At 39.4% G+C, this 16,458-nt stretch overlaps 1 protein-coding gene across 1 annotated transcript in view; it reads right to left on the bottom strand.

Annotated features, from left to right (window-relative positions):
* ARHGEF26 (Rho guanine nucleotide exchange factor 26) overlaps nucleotides 1-16,458 on the bottom strand; it is a 134,089-nt gene that overhangs the window by 83,952 nt on the left and 33,679 nt on the right. The gene's annotated exons all lie outside the window — the stretch shown is intronic.

Raw genomic sequence — 16,458 nt, 5'->3', positions numbered from 1 at the left:
TTAGAAGGCATCTGTGCTGTGTGTCTGGATCTTAAGCCGGTCTGTTTTTAAACAAAACCAGTACTACCTGCATTCAGAAAACAAGTGAGACCAGGAAGAAACGTCCATTCCCGCTGCCACAGCGAAACTTCAACAGCACTGTGGCCTCGAAGAGTGCGGCACTCTCCACTTCCTTTCTCTGTTTGGAAATCTCTCTGTTTGCCAATTACTCTGACAATCCTATGAGTCACAAAAGCCACGTGGAGACTAAGGCGTTCTGAAGGTGCATCCTTGATCACTTGGTCCAGAGCAAATTCATCTATTGCTTCCTGTGCAGAACTTTGCATCTCACAGACATAATACTGAATACGGTTCCTCAAAAGGATTCCAAAAAGACTAATGTCATTCTTCAGGTACGTTGATTTTTTTTTTTCCATTAAGGAAAAGAACAAAACCTAGATGCCCTTTGGCTTCTAGAGCACACCATCCTTCCTGGGTTTCCTTCTGCCCCCACTGGCTGGGCCGTACCAGTCTCCTTTGCTGGCTCCTCCCACATCTTCAAAATCTCTTAAGAGCTGGAAGGTCCAAGCGCCTAGTGCTCCCTCCTCTGTCTCCATCCTTTCTCCAGTAAACTCATCCACACCATCGCTTGAAACTGCATCTACAAGCCAACCACTCCCCACTATGTCTCCACCATTCAGACCGCCCCAATCCAGACTTATGAAACGAAATGCCTCTTCGCAGTACCTCTGACAGCTCCCAGCCATCTCCAAAGACACAGGGCGTGTGGGACAAAGAGCAACATCAGGACTCAACGCTTTGTTAAAGGCAAAACTACAGAGGCGCTAAAAAGATCAGTGGATGTCAGGTGCCTGGGCAGAGGGAAGGATGAACAGATCACCAAGGGTTTTTAAGGCAATGGAAACCATTCTGTATGTTACTGTGATTGCAAATACATGTCATTGTACATTTGACAAAACCCAGAGAATGTACAACACTGAAAGTGAACCCTAATGTAAGCTAGGACTTTGGACAACGTCAAAGTAGGTTCAGAAGTTGTTTAAATGAGCTTCTCTGGTGAGGATGCTAATAATGAGGGAGGCTGTGCTTGTGGGAGCTCAGAGGGGCTATGTAAGAAATCTCTGTACTTTCCACTCAATTTTACTCTAATCCAAAACTGTTCTAAAAATTACAGTATAAGGACTTCCCTGGTGGTCCAGTGGTTAAAACTCAACACTTCCAATGCAGGGCATGTGGGTTAGATCCCTGGTTGGGAAACTAAGATCCTACATGCTGCATAGCGAAGTCAAAATAAAATTGCAATTTGTTAAAAATAATAATAATAAAGTATTAAAGAATATAGCTCAACTGTGAATGAACAAAGTGAAAGACATCTAAAAGCTTCTCATTCCATGTCTGTTCCACTGTCCCAGGGTGTATTTCTTGCATCCCAGTTAGAAAGGCACATGATGCTTTTCCTGAAAGACCTCCAGAAGAAAGGAGAGTGTGACATCACTCACCAGTGTATACTCGCTGACATCCACAGGCACTCTGACTCTTCTCATGAGGTTAAACTTTAAGACAGGCTTCATGAGAACTTTCTTAATAAGACCCCGATCTCTTAAGCCCCCTAGACCAGTGGTGTTTCCCACAAGTCTTTCCCGGCTCCTGAAGAAAAAACTGACCAGTGGGAAAGACATGGACTTCCAACTCTAGTACCAAGGCCAGACTCTGGACCACTCCTTCATAGAGCAGGAGACGAAACGAGTAAGACTCACATAGCTTCGTGCCACATCTGAACACTCAACTTGTCTTTCCCTCTCCTTTTCCACTTCTCCAAGCAGCTGTCCGAAACTAAGAGGAGTGAGTTCTCAATTTAGTTCTTGAAGAGGATAAGAAATTAATCATCCCAACTTGTATCTGCAGAAGTAGCCACTGATTAGGTATTAGGTGATACTTAAGAATCATCCTCACAGCTGACTGGCATCACCACCTAATGTATCCTTCAATCTGGGACACCTCTTGAGTGAGAAAGGAGTAATGAATGATTACACCCAACTACTGAAATTAAACTGGGCCAACAAGGATGTGTAGTTATCCTAATAAATTAAAGAGCACTACTATATACTAGGGACTACTCTTGCTGCTTTTCATGTATGGACTAATTTAATTCCCACAACAACCCAAAGAGTAGGGACTGCATCACCTCTACTTTGCACACATGCACACTGAGAAACGACACCAGGAAGCTTGCCCGAGGTCACACAGGGCAAGTGGGAGAGCCGGGATTGGAACCCAGATGGGCTGATGCCGCTGCCGGTCACCACCCCAGTACTGTAAGTGACACCCAGCTTAACGACATTCCAACAGCCCCAATGTCTACAGTGTTTTAGAATAAACAACGTTAACTGTTGTTTTTCACAGTCCTAAGATTTCATTCCTGAGAATTTTTTTTCCCTCTCACATCTAACTGAAATTAGTCCTGCTGCACCTCTGGAATTAGAATGAGCAGAAATAAGCCCAACTAGAGCCAGCAAGCAGCTGGCCACTTCGGTTTTGCGTGTGTTGCCTATTCTTGTTATTTGTGGTAGTTGTGTTCCATAAAGTTACTGTGAACACTGAATTAGCAAACCCTGAACCGTTACTCCCAAATGGAAATACAGAGATTCCCATAAGCCTCTGATCACAGTAGTTTCATCAACTGATCGATAGATAACCTTCAGTTTCTTAGCACTACATTCATGCCAACAGCCCTGTCAGTTATGCCTGAACAAAGCTTATCTAACACACGTTTCTCCGTATCATACATTGCAGTCTTCCTGTCTTGGGAACTCTACACAGTACTTCAGCACTACACGTGAGGGCCACTTTAAACAGCAAAATCACCCACCCCAAAAACCCACAAAAGTGCAAAAAATGTGGATTTAAATAGACCACAAGTCTGAATGACTACAAGAACACAATAAGCATTGATTTGGCATTACAAATAAACTTTAGTAGGAGGCAAATAAACAAATATGGATACCACAAATAATGAATATCAACTCTTCATGTCCCTCACTCACTAAGGTACCAAGCCTGTGATACAAAAGCACAGAGACTTCAGTTCCAGCCGGCAAATCTGAGTGCGAGTCACCAGTCAGACACCCACTAGCTGATGGCTGTGGGTAACTTACTTTAACTTCCCCCTGAGCTGTCTTTCTTCAACTGTAAACTAATACTGCCCCAAACCTTCTCTTCCTTCAGTCATATAGGAGCAATTTCAGTAGCTTTCAATCTTGAGTTCTATTTTCCATTTCTCATCGTTCTTCACTACCAAGTCTTCACAGAGCTAAGTTCCCATATTTGTCATCTGCTATAGAATTCAGGCTGGGGCTTCCCCAGTGTCTCAGATGATAAGCAGTCTGCCTGCAATGCAGGAGACCTGGGTTTGATCCCTGGGTCCAGAAGATCCTCTGGAGAAGAGAATGGCACCCACTCCAGTATTCTTGGCCTGGAGAATTCCAGGGACAGAGGAGCCTGGTGGACGGACTACAGTCCATGGGGTCACAAAGACTCACACAATTGAGTGACTAATACTTTCACTTTCACTTTTTTTCCATGGAGTCAGGCTAAACAGAGCAACATGGTCTGATCTAACTAGCAAATGAAATATGATCTGTAGGTACAGAGGCTTCTCAAAACTTTTCGTTTAAACTTTAATGAGAGGGGGAAAAAAGATGCAGAATAATGTGTATCATCAGTATGCTACATTTTTTAAAAAGGGGGACAGTAAGAGCTAATTTATATTTGCCTGAATTTGCATAAAGAAATGCTGGAAGCTGAAACAAGACATCTAATACATTAATAGGAAGTGAAGGGTAACAGGGTCGACAGAGAGAGGGAATGAGCAGGTGTCTCCAAATACAAGTACGTATCATTTGATATGGTTGTACTTTTACACCATGTAAATATATAACTTATTTAAAACACAATGAAATATCCTTTCCTGCAAAATAATGAGCCAAAAAAAAAAAAAAGTTAGAAGTTCCAGGTTCTAGCCTTAGCTCTGATTCTAGTTAGCTGTGAGGCCTGAGATAGTCTGTGGGTGCCAGGATGGGATAGATGGCCTCTAAGCTCCCTCTCTATCCCAAAACTGCACAGAAGTAGTCAGTCACAAGACAAAATAAAAGAGTAAACCGAAAAAAAAAAAAAAAAAAGAGTAAACCGAACTTGTACCAAAGTGTTTACTAAGAGAATAAATTAACAGCAAGTGAGCGCTCTCTTAGCCATGCTAACATGATTGACACGTTTTACAATTTCTATCTCCTATTTCAAATAAATTATCTGAATTTTTAAAAACAAGATAGTAATCATGAGAAATTTTAACAAAACCAACTGTTACCTAAGGACATGATACAAAAGGAGTTCTTAGTAAAAATGAAGCATAAATAACTTTCCCTTAAGCGAGATTAACTGAAGGTGTCCAAATCTCCCAGCTTTGTAAATAATTCAGAAGCAAGGAAATCGAAGAATCATGCACTCTAGCTAGAAGTATGTTCAGTGTTTTGAACCAAGACATAACCCAGGCTCTATTATTTTTCAAATAAAAATCTTCATATTGTTGTTAAATGACCAATTTAATATGTTGTAGAGATGTTTATTAAGTTCCAGTCCGTACATCCCAATTGCCCATTTAATAAAGTTACCAGCAAATATAAAACCAATAATAACAAATGACTAGTGTGGGACTTCTACATATAGAGACTAGGTTGACTTGTATTTGACCTAAAACATCTATTAACAAAGTACAGCATGGGGACTATAGTTAACATTTTACTATATTTTTGATAGCTGCTGAGAATGAAGCTCTTAAACATCTTCATCACAAGAAAAAAAATTATCACTATGTACAGTGATGGAGGTTAACTAGATTTATTATGATCATTTCACAATAGTTTATACAAATATCGAATCATTATGTTGTACACCTGAAACTAATGTTATATGTCAGTTGTATCTAAATTAAAATAAATCTATTAAAGACCATGAATCTTAGGAGACTAATATGATGAGGGAGCATAAGGAAAGCTAAGCAATTAAGAGTTAGAGAAAAGACACTTCCCCAGTTCCCCCACCACTCCGAGGTCTTGCTTTGAGGGGTATTCCTGCTCTCAGGTTTCCATAGCATGTGCATTCATCCCACCAGATCACCAGGACAAAGATTTCTGCCTGCCATCTTCACTGTTGTACTTCCAGTGCCTAGCATATTGTCTGGTACACAGACAATAAATTACATTAAATAAATTCCATTAAAGAAAGTTAACTCTAAAACACTTCATTAAAGAATAAAGATGTAATGCTCAATAAGAATCTCATATTCAGAATAATGCCTATCTCCCCAAGAAAATAAATCCCGTAACTCATGTGGAACCACTCATTTAAAGTTCCTAGATAGAATAAAGTAGACAGAGGACACCCTGGCTTATTTTAAGTATAGGAAGAGAAAAAAAAAACGGATATCTACTGCTTTTCTTCATTTAAGACTCGGGCTGTTTTAAAGACTGAAAGAAAAGTAAGTCAACATCAGTGCATAATAGTGTGTACGGTAGGCTATAATTGTATCTTTTTAATAATTTATTGATTGTTGGCTGTGCTGGGTCTTCACTGCGATACTGGCTTTTCTCTAGATTCAGCAAGCGGGGGCTACTCTCTCGTTGCGGTGAGCGGGCTTCTCATCGAGGCGGCCTCTCCTGCTACAGAGCAGGCTTCAGGGGTTGCAGCCCGTGGGCGCAGTCAGTCGCTGCGGTTCTCAGGCTCAACTGCTGCGGCCCACGGCTTAGTTAATCCGCTGGCACGTGGGATATTCCCAGATCAAGGATCGAACCCAGGTCTCCTGCATTGGCAGGTGGGTTCTTTACCCCAGAGCCACCAGGAAAGCCCTATAACTGTATTTTAAAAATCATATATGCAGAGAACATCTCTGGAAGCTACGTCACAAACCAGCTGGATGGGGGACTTCTCACTGCATATACCCTTTGGCAGAATTCGAATTTTTCACCAGGTTATGTATTATTCTGGGCAGTGGTGGGTGGGATGTCTCACCCACTGTCTGTTGGATGAAAGCAGAGCGGCCTCCTCCATGGGAATCAGCACCAAGCCAGCCCTCGACAAGGACATGCAAGGCTCACAAGGGAAAAGCACACGGAAAACTTCAAACGGGCCACAGACGTTCTAGACAAGTCAAACACGCACCATGTCGAACCTTGCCTACTGCTCAATTCTAGGCTTGTTGAAAGAAACACATCCACTGAGATTATCAAGATGCCATGCCCGTTTCCCCAAACACGGTGTCCAATGGTTCCAGGGGAAGGAAAAGGCAGCCCCGCGTCATCTGTTTTTCCTAGCTTGGATGTTCACTCTCGGAAAACTGTTCCCACATATCACCCTCGTATTAGAGGGTTATTCATGTCTCTACTTCCTCCAGGCTATCTTTCCCACATTAAAAACACTGGCAACGTGTACATCTTTTCAGACCATCCCTGAAAGGCTTTGTACTATAACCAGGCTCTCTAATGGAAGTCAGATTTCTGAGCCTAAGCCGCCGGCATTTGCAAAGTCCACCCTCTGGGAGACCAACCTGCCCGAGTTCACGTGCTGTATGGAGAATATACTGTGTAGAAAAAGCACTGACAGGAATCAGTAATTCTCCAGTGTGAGCTGTGATAACAGACTCACAGCAGGCTAGGGCCTCAGTGACCTGGTTTTTGACTTTTCAGTTATTCCCATCACCATTAGCTCGCTGCCCATGGAGCAGCTGACGTGCATAGGGATGGAGTGATCTTCTTAAGGATGAGATTAGGAGGATTCCTTATTCTGGTCTCAGGGAAGAGAAACGTGTTCAATAAAGACTCATCTTCAATGTTGGGGATTAAGTTCATCCCAAGAAATTCTGCAATAAAACAGTCAAAGGAAGACAAAGTTCCTTCAGTTTGAACATATAAGTTTCCAAATACAGAAGGTCTTCAAGGAGTCCAGAAGAATCTATTGTATTCAACAGTATGCAGGGGAAGAGTGTATGGAGTCTAAAGAACTATACTTCCTCTCTCCCCCGCTAAGTTGGAAATGATACCTCATGAGCAGAAAACAGATCATTCAGTCTACCTTTCAGAAGTATCAATAAGACAATACTCTGATCTTTAAATGTAATAAATTGGTAAAATTCTGATACTCTAATAAAATTTCATTCTGATCACAAAAACTGTGCTGTGGAAGTAAACTGGATATTAGCCAGGAAGACTGAAAAAAAAAGGGGGGATTAAGGGATAAACAAAGGTTACAGAAATGATTTTAACACAAGTGAGCTCCTGGGACAGCAAAAACACAAACAAGGTAAATTCTTAACCTGTATTTAACGTGAATTCTCAAGTGATTCAGATGCTCCAAAATTTAAACATACAGTAGCTAAATCATATAGGTTTTTAAAAAACCTTCCTCCTAAAGATTTTTAACTTAATGCCACTTAGTGAAATCCAAGAGAACAATTTCACGGTTTAATCATTTCTGATCTCTTGTGAACTGTACAGATGCAAGGAAAATTGCAACTTGTTGCGAACGACTTTCAAAGATGTCCTGGAAAACATCTTATTCCCGGCAGATTTTTCAAAGATATCTGCATGCACACACAAACACATACCTAAGTGTCTATATAACTGAGTGTCAGGCATCAAATAGACACAAGATAGAAGAAAAGCAGGAGTTACACGGCAGGAAAACTTCAGCAGATAAACAAACACGACTATTGTACCCTGTTCTGGTTGTTCGTATCACTTCTCTGCTAGAAAAGAAATTCCAATGAACTCCCAATATACAGGCAGTTTTCTCGCTACAAAGGGACTTTTGTTTGAATCCCCCACAAGTGACAAGGTCAATCTTAACCAATCTTGACATTTCTATGGAACCTTTCCACCAAATTTTTTTCCACGTTCAAATCATTTCCTGAAACCTATTTGAAATCCAAAGAAAACACTTTATAGATAATGTATAGGGTAAATTCTTTAACAAATGCCATTCATGACACACATTTTCCTCAGTATTTTTCTACAAATATACTTGCAAAATCTAAAATCACAAGGCTTGATTGTGATTTAATCCACATCCTTAAAAAGTTAAACTCAGTATGGTAATAATATACTGAATTAATATTTTAAACTGTGTTCACCTGTATTCCTAGCATATGGAAAGTGATTTCAGAATTTTTTTTAATAAAACCATATTTTCACAGCTTTTACACAAAGTTGACATTTTCAAAAGTTAAAACATTTTACCATGGGGTTTCTCTGTATTTACATAACTAACTAAGGGATAAAGAATTCTTTCATTTAAGTCCTAAGACAGACTTGCAAACTCATTTTTTATGAAAGTTTATTTTGGAAACATTAGTTTTTCAAAGAAGTAGAAGATTATAATCTGAATTCAGACAGCATTTCCCAAATAAACATTTTCTTTTCTTCCTTGGCGTTTACTATAAGCAACTTGGATGTCTTTTTAATTTTACAGTAGTGTTGAATGTTAGGGCATCTGATGAGATAGCAACTATGTAGGGCACCGTCTGTAATCAACTAGCTTATTTCTAGAGAATATTGCAACATTTCAACCATGGAGACACATTCAGAGACAGCTTATGATAAAGACACTGGAAAATATCCCTCACTTAGAGAACACTACCCACAGGGAAATGACAAGCCAATGACGTCTATGACATGCCTCGGAGCTGTGTCAGAAAACTAGATGCTCTTTGCTTTTAAGGTCTCCACATTCTAAGGGGTCAAAGACATTCAAATCGAAAATGCGTCTCATCACTCTCCACGACTAGCTTCATGGGTTAGATATATCAAAAAGAGCAAATCCTAACATTTTTCCAGATGAGTAATCCTTAGCAGAAGCCTAAAGTGAAATTTAGTTCTTTGGGCTGAAACCTTAAACATACTTAGAATATGTGTAATTTTGCAAATGTGGTCTAGGAGAATACATTCTGAAGAAAGAAAAAACTCACTACGAGTTTCAATTTCATTTAAGTAAATGATCTTAAATTTTCATAAAATTAATTGGGGTCTCAGTCTCCTCACCTGCAAAAGGGAAATGATGGTGCATCACAGGACACTCTAAAGGATTAAATCAGATAAAACAAGAATTGTTGGAAAAACACAAAATTGATGCCCAGAGGCTGAAGAGTAATGCACAGCAATTAGAGGCAAGATCCCACAAAAAATGAGCAATCAGAAAGCTTGAAGGAGCTTGCTTTTGAAACATAATTCATCAACCATCTTCCTTGTTCTTAAATCAAGTGCTAGATTTAACTTGGCTAAATCACAAAGTTTACATTAAAATATTTTCCATCAGCCGGAAAAACTGTGTGGTCCTGTGCTTGTTTAACTTACAACTGGCAAAGTCAAAAATCCATGTAATGGTTCAAAATCCACAGTTGCAAATGCAGTGCAGATGAAATACGGCAACTAAAATCCAGCCATTGTTTCTTTTTCCACGAAGTTCTACCCTAGTTTAAGATTGATAACTGCTAGTGACTAAGCTTGGTAACACTTTCGTCTGTCCCAACCAGGATCGTTAGCCAAGTTTAAATCTCCATGTGACAACTCAGAATCCACAGACTCTTGGAGCTTGCAAAAGCAATGCAAAAAAGCACATAATGGCCCAAATGCCTGCAAAAAATAAGCAGAACAGCCTGGTTGGCAGCTGGAGCGTGTCAGGGCCTGTTTTGAAGCCCTGGTCCAAGGAATGTACTACACACAAGCACACACCAGCCTGGGAAGAAGCAAATGGCTCCGTTTTTAATCCTAAGTCATGATTAATACACTTTATGATTAGGGAAGAATCCATTTATTTTGAAATCATTCAATGTCAAAATAAAGATGATCACTACATGTTGCAAAGCTCGCCACAACCGTCTTGAATTACAAACATGCACACCATTGCCCAAGAGTCTTTACAAAACGAGACTCGTTCTTTAACCTAGTCCTAGACCAATGCCGTCAGAGGCTAATACACAGAGGACGTACAATATATACCAAAGTCAATAAATACAAAATCTAGAGGTATTTCAGATTACCAGATTAGATGATCAAAATGACAGTATCAACAAAATCATTGCTATTTGAGAGCTTACCAAGTGTGAAACTAAGCCCTCTGTATGTATTATCTCATTTAATTCTATACCAACCCAAGGAGGTTAGATATACTATTATCCCCACTAGACATCAGGAAACACTTAAGATTTAGTTAATAAGTACTTGCCTAACATATTACTGAAATGTCTATATATATATATATATATATATATATATATACACATATATATAAATTTTTATTTATTTTTTTACATTTTGGCTGCGCCACGAGACATGTAAGATCTTAGTTCCCCGACATGTGGGATCTTAGCTCCCCAGGGATCGAACCCACACCCCCTGCAGTGGAAGCCAGGAGTCTTAATTGCTGGACTGCCAGTGAAGTCCCAAAATGGATATATACTTTAAAGATGGAGGCTTGATTTGTGCACACCTACAAAGCTTAATTATAAGAACACATCTGAATATAAACATTCTAGTTGAAAATTATAAAATGTTACTTAACTTGAATTAATGCCAGTCACCATTTGACAAGAATAGGGGGAAGGTAACACGTATGCCTGATTGTCAGGATTCCAAAAGGAGCGTTAGGGCAGAAGTCTTCAGGTGTCAACCATCAGTACATCCTTGTTTCCTGTCCACTGGCCACTTCCTCACCTGGGGCTGGGTCTCCTGAATCCCTTGGTCCAGTGTTCATCTATTTTGCCCCGCTGCTGGGTTGAAGCGAGGTATCCTCCAGTGGTGTGGAGCCAAAAAGTGCATGTGGGCTCTGACTACTGCTCAAATAGGCTGTGACGAAAATCCTGCTTATAGACACACCTTTACTCCAAATTCATTAATTCCTGCACCTTCCAGAGGTGCTGGGTTTCAATCTGGTTCCTTCTTGGCTTTCTTCACTACCAATTTAAACTTTCTCAGATTATCTGAAGTACTCACTGAGAGTCTTTATGCTTTTTTTAAGGTTTCAAAATATCATTCATTGCTGGTATCTCTTTCTTCGTTTTGATTTTTTAAAAGCTTTTGTGCCTTTGTGCATTGACTATCCCATCATTTTTAATGGGATATCAGAAGGGAATAAATGTTACAGCACATGGCAACTCAGTCATCTGCCTCCCATTAACTTTCACAAAGATTTTAGATACCCTCCCTGCTTTCCTTCCGTCTTAACTAAAAGGACTGGGTCTATTAATAAAATATTGGGGGCTCCCTGCCAGTCCAGTGGTTAAAACTCCATGTGTCCACTGCAGGGGGGGCTCGATTCCTGTTTATAGAACTAAGATCTTACATGCCGTTCACCATGCAAAAAAACAATTAAATTTTAAAAATACATAAATATTTGTTGTCTTTATGCCTCTACTTGAAATGATACTTAAATAATGACTATTTATTACTTCAGACACTGGTTATTAGTAAAAGCTGAATAACGTGGACTAAAATACCCACATCATTGTAGAGATCTTGAGGGGAATTTCAAATTAATTTCTTTGTTGTTTCACCTCAGACTAGAGAAAAAGTCATCATAAAAGTAACTTCTGAATGTCACTGTCTCAAATGTCAGCTAAAGACGTTTGGTTTTAGAAAGAACAGTTTTTCTGTTACATCTGTGAAATAGGGCAATTGCTTTAGTTACCAAAAAGCTTTGTAAAGTTGGTACCAAATAAAGTTGGTAAACTTATACTGGATATTGTGGAAGCAAAGAACATTTGCTAATGAAAAACAATGGCAATAGCCATTACTTCAGGGCAAAACAGGTTCTACAACGTAAGGAATTCCATACTCTCTGGCCAAGTTAAATTTAGTATGTTTTTCTTCTAAAATTTAGCTTTATGAACTAGTCAGGAAAGACAAAAGGCTAGTACTAATACTACAAAACTTTTGATAGTTTACTATCGATGCCTTCAAGTTGACAATTTTAATTACCAAATAGAGAAAACACTGTACAATATAGATACATTGTGCTGTTACTCAAGTAAAATGTCATTTTCTGTATAATATAGTCATTTTATAAAATAATATTGAAACATGCATTTAACAGTATCCAGGGTTCCATGATATTTTAATTTTAATAGAATCTGATTAAAATTAGAGAAAAGAATCTTCTGGAGAAGCAAGTTCTGGGTGAGTCCCATTTTGTCTGTTTACTATTACTGTAATTTACTTCTCCACACAAAGCAGAAACTGGAGAATCTGGCATTAGCTGTTCATTATATGTTGGGAACAAATTCAGTTCCTCAGGACACAAAAGCACGTTGATGGATATTTTTATTTTACTCGGCAGAAATTGAAGACAGCATAGTTTTAGCTTTCAATTACTTCCCAAAGAAATACCAATGCTTTAACTTTGTAATGAGAACAAGAAAAACAAGCATGTCTCAAAGTTCTTTAGCAGCATATTTTTATAAGTTACAGATAATAGTATATACTATTATTGAAAAATGCAAATGAAATATTGTTAGCATAACCTAGACATTTAGAATGAAAACTCAGAATTAAGATTGAAAACATACTGTGTTATAAAAAATCAAAGAGAGTTTTATCTAGTCTTCATTGTGCAGAAAACTTTTTAATACAGAAGACCTTACTTGGACCTTAACCCCATAGCAGTGGGGTTAATAATTTAGTCTTACACAAAAGGCAATTTCCTTTTCTGATAGTATCAGTCTTTCACTATCAATAGAGCTTAAACTTAAAAACAAGTGGAATTAAGATCATATTCTGTCCCAAATTCATGTAAATTAATCATACTTGGTCTCTATTAATATGACATCTATCTATAAATTATTCTAAATGAACAGATATATGAAAGCAGAATTCCTCCCCCCAAAAAAATCAAAAAAGTTGAAAGTGTTAAGTTGCTTAGTCGTGTCCAACTCTGCAATCCCATGGACTGTCCTGCCAGAATTCCTGTCCATGGAATTCTCTAGGCCAGAATACTGGAGAGGGTTGCCATTTCCCTCACCAGAGTATAAGGATATACACAAAGTATATACTACATGTGATGTTTAATAATGAATTAAGTATTCATTTCTAAACAAAAGTTATCTAGTACTACACTTTTTCATGGGATGTTTAGGGTTTTAGGACATCTTTGGGCCTCAAAAGACAGAGAGACCATGAACCCAGGGAGATTTCATGCATCTAAGTCAGAGGGAAATGGGCACAGTCACAGGTAGAAGGAAGTAGGTCCACAGCTGGGAGGTCAAAGACTCTGCCTTAGCACTGACCAAGGACACACTGGGACAGGATGTAGCTCTAATCATCCCAAGAAAAAGAAAAAAGCCACACTCTTGTAGGAGGGGTCAAATATAACACCAGTGGGGTTCCAACTGCCTCCCCATGTACGCCTTTAAAGAAGGTTACAAAAAATAAAAAAGAAGGTTACAAAGCAAACAGCTGCCTGGCCTACGGCAGATACAGGGGTGACAGGTGGGCATTAAAGAGAAGGGCGAGTTCTCCACAGTCAAGGGGCTTGAGAACGGTCCACGCAGTGCTTCTTACCCTATCTGCTTCAATTCTGCCCCACCCTCCAGGTTCATTCAATGTTTCTGGGCTGAAATTCTGACCATGGTTTTCTTTTTCTCTATCCGTGCTTCTCAAGGAGGACACAATTAGTATTTGGGTGGGACAACTCATGCTTGTCTGGGGGCAGCCCTACTAACATGTCTGGCACTTTCAGCCCCCATCTACTAATGCCAGCACAGTCCCAAGGTCACTGGAGCAAGCAAAAATACATTCTGAATGCCCCAAGGAGGCAAACACAAGGAGCACCACCAATTCAAAACCAAGGCTACAAGCTCTAGTATCTCATTTAAACCCACAGTGCCAAGAACGTACACAACTCAAATCTACATCTTGTGTCAAGATTTTCCTGGATTTCTAACCTTTTTCTCCTTTCAACTAGACATCTTCCCCTCATCCTCCACAGTTATTTTGAGCTTACCCCAAATTGAGTCCCCTTATCTCCCTCAAAAAGTCCCAACCTGCTTTTCTTACACCCTGGCTAATAAAACCATCATTCAAGGTCAATGAGGCAGAAACTGGGAGGCAAACAAAGCTCTTCCTCTTTCTCACCAACTTCTCAGGATTGTAAATTCTAAATATCCCTCAAGTCCTTCCTCTTAGGACTGCTATCAGATTCCCATCATCTCTGGCTATGTTTTGCAATGGCCACAAATTAAATTTTTCACCATCTTCACCTCCTCTCTAATGTAAACACTGTACCACTATCATCTCCCAGGTCACCAGTTCACTTCCCAACTTAATTGCTCATTGTGCCCACCCAGCCTTCAGGAAACAGAAGAAAATCCTCAGCAGGAACACAAAAGCCTTCACCATCTTGTCTCCTCCTCTCCTCTGATTCTCACCAGGGGCTCTGGGTCCACAACCTTCAGCTTGACCTAAGTCTGCCCACCGGGGGAAGCACCCTACTCCAGGATGCCTCCGCACACACTGGGGAAGCTCCACTGGTAACCACTGACCAGTGAGGACCAAGAGCCACAGGGCAGATGCTTCCTAGCCGAGATGCTCGAGAACCCAGGCATCTGGCAGAATAAGAGGCTCCACATGTATTGACGGAAACGAACAATTCTTTACATAGAAAATTCAGTAGGAATATCCACTGACAAATGTACACACCCAGAATCAGAATGGTCTTGTCCTTGTCTGTTTTCATGTAACGTCATCTTACACAGAAGGGCTTCTTGGTGACACTTACTGGCAAACAGTGAAAAACTCAAGCAATTATGAGGAGGACCAGACATCACACTATTGAGTCAAACCCTGAGCATGCAATGATCTTAGCCTCCACTAAATAGCCCATCACCTAGAGCTACAATTTTTCGCCAGGTAAAAGTAAAGCAATGAAGATAGTCTTGATTATGCCACACTTAATAATAACACACAATCTAATCAGTTTAGACACTGTTCATTTGTTTATTCAAGGAAAAAAATGAAAATTTTACGATTTCTTAAGACTGGAAACTCTTTCATGGGTTACACACTGAGAGTCAATCTTGGAGCCCAAATGCTGGAAATTCAACAAGCAGGCATTAATTACATAATGAAATAGGTTTTGTAAATCTTCTGAGCACTTTGAATTTTAAAAAGGCCATATTTAAGACTTCCCTGGTGGGTCCAGTGGCTACAATTCTGCATTCCCAATGCAGAGGGCCCAGGTTCAATCCCTGGTTAGGGAACAAAAGTTCACATGCTGCAACTAAAGATCCCGTACGCCACAAATAAGACTCAGCACAAGTGAAGTTGCTCAGTCGTGTCCGACTCCTTGCAATCCCATGGACTGTAGCCTACCAGGCTCCTCTGTCCATAGAATTTTCCAGGCAAGAGTACTGGAGTGGGTTGCCATTTCCTTGTGCAGGGGATCTTCCCGAAACAGGGATCAAACCCAGGTCTCCCACATTGCAGGCATATGCTTTACCATCTGACCCACCAGGGACTCAGCACAGCCACATAAAAAAATAAAAATAAATAAAAAAAAAAAACAACGCTGTATCTAAAATGAGTGTTTCAAACTTAAACTTCTGTAATGTAAGTTATTATGATACAGACATAGGATTACCATGTAGAAGCTAATCATTCTTAGCTGAAATATAACAAGAGATTAAATTACATAGGTAAGCATCTCTCCAAACTAAAACACTGCATTTCAAATAAAAACAGAACAAAAAATGTAAAGGATAAAGATGTTTCTTTTTTATCATTTAATGGAGGTTGAGATGTTTTTGTTTTAAAAATGAAAAATTGACAAAAAACATCCAGAATAGCCTATTATAAGTTACTATCAAAATGAAAACATTTAGATAAAATCATAAGAGATTTAAATTTTGTCAGGGAAATTCAAATAATAAAATGTTCATCTATAATTGAAATGAAATTACTTATTTCAGGGTTAACCAATTATGTATTTTTTTAGTCTCCATTTTACAGCTAAGTTGCAGAGGTTTAGAAACCTTCTCAAGCCTAACCTACTACCTGCAAGGGCCCAGGCTGTTTCTGAATCATGCTCTGATACATGAGCAGTGCTCTCGAGGCTCAAAGACTCTAGGACCCAAAACATCCTCTGTTCAAGAACTGCTGTTACTCATCAATCAGAATTGACCAGCAGCTTTCTCAAGAACCACTGATAGGCTGGGAGAAGTGGACTCATGGCCACACAATTCAAAGAACAGTTCCGAAGAGGAGTAAAAATGTGCACCGTGGTTTTCAGAAAATAAATTCTAATCAAAATCGTAACTCACATGCTATAGATATCAAAACAGTAATAATTCTGTGTAGCAATATAACTAATATAGAGATTCTTTGTCATAGTTAGACCAAAGTACAAGTTAAAATGAAAGAGACT

Source organism: Cervus elaphus, chromosome 19, assembly GCF_910594005.1.
Source record: "Cervus elaphus chromosome 19, mCerEla1.1, whole genome shotgun sequence".
Lineage (NCBI taxonomy): Eukaryota > Metazoa > Chordata > Mammalia > Artiodactyla > Cervidae > Cervus > Cervus elaphus.
Note: the sequence above shows the minus strand (reverse complement) of the source record. Positions and strands in the feature narration are given on the sequence as shown.